This window comes from Octopus bimaculoides, chromosome 17, assembly GCF_001194135.2.
Source record: "Octopus bimaculoides isolate UCB-OBI-ISO-001 chromosome 17, ASM119413v2, whole genome shotgun sequence".
In the NCBI taxonomy this organism is placed as follows: Eukaryota; Metazoa; Mollusca; class Cephalopoda; order Octopoda; family Octopodidae; genus Octopus; species Octopus bimaculoides.
The window spans coordinates 34,424,888-34,428,772 of record NC_068997.1 but is presented as its reverse complement, the minus strand read 5'-3'; positions in this window follow the sequence as shown (position 1 = coordinate 34,428,772).

The following is a 3,885-nucleotide window of genomic DNA, read 5'->3' as shown; positions in this document are numbered from 1 at the left end:
TATACAGAGAGAGAGAGAGAGACTTTAAAGAGAGCTCAAAACTGATCCATTGAAAATACTTTATAATAATAATAATAATGAAAATGAAAATGACCTATGAACATTTCGATGCAATATCCAGAACGATTCATGCATATTATAAAATATCATTAAATATTATAAAATATGGGATACCACATCTCATCGGGGTCTTATTATTATTATTATTATTATTATTATTATTAGTAGTAGTAGTAGTAGTAGTAGTAGTAGTAGTAGTAGTAGTAGTAGTAGTAGTAATATGCAGACAATAAAAATAGAAAACATTCAAATCCAATTTTCATAGTTGACCAATGAAAATATGCAAAACAGGATGAAAAGGAATGAGATGATATACAACCGTTCATCTTAAAGGTGTTGAGATCAAGCAAATGATAAATTAATTCAAAAATAATGATGGTATACTATGAAGTTCAGTTGTTAACCAATCCGGGACGCTGTAGATTTCAAAATAGAACGTTGGAGTTATAAACATCAGAATAAATACAAAATTCATACCGAAGAAAAAAACATTTAGATATTAAAAAAACATTTAAAATGCAAGATCCTGGTCAAATAGAAGTATACGTAAAAAAATAATGCTCTTAAATAATATACTCCCTAAATAACTTTAGTACACATAATTTAAAATATAACATCTTTATACACTTTAATTTTTTATTTCTACATTCATTCTCCTATTTCCCTATGTACTCCTTTTCTGCTTCCTTTTCCAAATTAACTCCTCATATTGAACTCTAATATTTCCCTCTATTTAAACACCTCACATCGTCTCTGATGAAGGGATATCCCTAATATCCCAGAAACAGCTGTAAGACTATAAATGTCCTAAAACTTCCACACAGCCTTGGTTTTGTTGTATTTTATTTAACATATATATGCTCTTACAAGACCCGCGTTAGACTCCTCACTCGCATCATCGAACTGAGCATTTAATTACGTTCCTTCTATAGCACTTACATAGCGTAACCTGCCACCTTGGGTCTTCTGGATACCAACACCTCTCATGATGCCATGTCTCATAGCAATACCTTATTGATACTTTCAAGCAAGTGTTGATATCTACTGCAACATCTCTTTATGTCTATTTCATATTTGTTTTAAATACACTTCAGTCATGAGTGTAGGAATGTGGTTAGTAAACAGACAGAAACTAACGCATGCACATGCATATATATTTGCAAATATGTATTTATATAGTGTTCATGCAATATATATGACCGCTGAAATCAAGTTTTTTTTGCATGGCAAAACCAGGTGGCAATGTTTGGAAGAAAGTTGTTTTTCAAAAAGTTTTTGGCATCATTGTCAAATGGGAGAGAGTGTGCGGGTGTGTTTTTGTGTGTGTTTGTGTCTGTGTGTTTGTGTGCGTGTGTGTGTGCGTGCATGCGCGTTTATGTGCTTCTGTATCTCAAAGGAGTGTCAATGGAAAAGAGAAGGGAAGGAAGGAAGGAAGAGGAAGGAATTGTGTTTACATCTATACAACTAGTTAGTTCAAAAAAAGGTAGGAGAGAAATATGAGAACCTAAGTAACTGGGTTCAATTCTAGTTGGCACAAAAATGTCCCACTATCTGGGTTTCTTGCCGTTTTTAGGCTCTGTTGTTCCAAAGTTGAAGAACGATTAAGAATAATGAAATATTGTGATGAATATACAAAGATAGTGAAGTATGTGAAAAGGATGAAAATTGTTGGTGAAATATAAATAAAATTAAAAAATTAGTTTACTTTACAAATTTGGTCCTTCATCCAGTACAAATTATTACAGAAATAGTGATATTTCATTAGTCAAGGCTATATACATACACACATACACGCACACACATATACATATACATATACATATACATATACATATATACTTACATATACACACATATATATACACATGTCCGACAGGAGGAACTACGAAAATTTCCATTGAATGAACACCTAGAAGCATGGGGAGAAGGAAAATTTAAGATCTTTCCCTTCTATAAATGCCCAAGGAACGACACCTCCTTCAGGAAAAATATGGAGAAATACTTCATAACAAAATTCTCACCGAAACTGAATGGCTGAAAACATGAAAATCACAACCCATCTAGAACTATTAACTTAGTCTGTAAATTAATGTCCTTACAATGTACAAGAAATTGTATGCATATCTCTTTCATTGAGCTCCTCCACAAGACACTTTCCTTTGTACATTATTACCCATTCTACTATCTTCATTTTATAAAGAATTGTTCCTTATCTTTATTCCTCTGGAAAAAAAATATATGTGTGTGTGTGCACACACACGCACACATACACACACATACAAAAACACACCTACACACTCTCTCCCACTAGACAATGATGCCAATTTTTTTGAAAAACAACTTTCTTCCAAACAGTGCCACCTGGTTTTGCCATTTTTTAAAAGGCCAGGAATAAACTTGTCATTGAAAGAACTGACCAGCTGTAAACACAATTTTCTTCTTTCTTCTTCCCTTCTCTTTCCCATTGACACTCCTTTCAGATACACTGGCACACACACTCGCACGCACACACATACACGCACGCACGCACACACACACACACACACACAAAAACACACACACACACACCCACACTCTTCCTCTCACTTTTCCCTCCATTCCTCAGCCTCTCTTTTTCTATCCTATATATATCTCTCTCCACCCCTACACATTCAATAATACTATAAAAAGAGACAGCCTCTCAAGGTGAAATCAAAATTTGAAAACTCTACAAGACTAGGTGAAAGCGCTAGTTTATAAAACATGTGACCTATGAATAAAAATCTGTAAATGTACAACCATCCAGACATCTAAGTACCTGATTATTAAACCTTCCAATATATATGTGTGTGTGTGTGTGTGTGTGTGTGTGTGTGTGTGTGTAAGCTCGAAAAGTGAGTATGGGCGGATAGATGTATTTCCTTGCAGACAAAAATCAGTGTCTTTAAATCGTGTGTATTGTTTGCACTTCTTTATTTAAGTGAGACATGGGCCACTTATGAGCGTTACATAAAAATGCTGAAGAGATTTTATCAAAAGTGCCTGAGACGTATCTAGGAGTCGAGTGGGAATGTTTCATACCAGATATAGAGGTTTCCCATATTCCCATATGGCACGTTGCAACTCAACTGAACAACATGTTATCTTGGCTCAAATGAGATGGACTGGACATGTTATAAAAACGAGAGACGAGCGTTTGCCAAAGCGTCTTTTTTATAGTTAGCTCAACTCTGGTAAGCGACCACAACATAAGCCATGGAAAAGGTATAAGGGCTGTGTGAAGAAAAACATGGAAAAACTAGATATGAACAACAGTGATTGGGAAAATGATGCTCTACATCCGAACAAGCGGAGAGGTGCTGTTAGAACTGGTTGTAATGCCAAGGGCCTGTCGCAAAGGGATAATTGGAACTGTAATCAACAGTGGATGCTGGATATGTATTATATGTAACCGTGTTCTGCTGCCAAACCAGGGTACTTGAACCATATGAAGTCACATGAAAATCGTAATGCCCAGATATGTAATGATCTTGGACACCAACCACCTCTTAGGACTCGTGTCATATGTCAAAAACCTTGTAAGACAATATCTGGACTTAAAAGACAGATGCTAGTTTTCAAAAACATTCCTTCAGAATCAGATTCCAAAAGGCAAAGATATAGAAGAAACTTGAATAATATCTGTCACTTGTGTTTTAAACCCTGTGAAGCAGCTGTTCTTAAAAGTCATCTAAGGGCTCATCAATGGAGTGATTGTACCGTGTGATTGGATGTGGTATCTGTGTTGATGGGACAACTATCATCTCTGAAGATGAAGCAATCATCATATATGTATGTATATATATA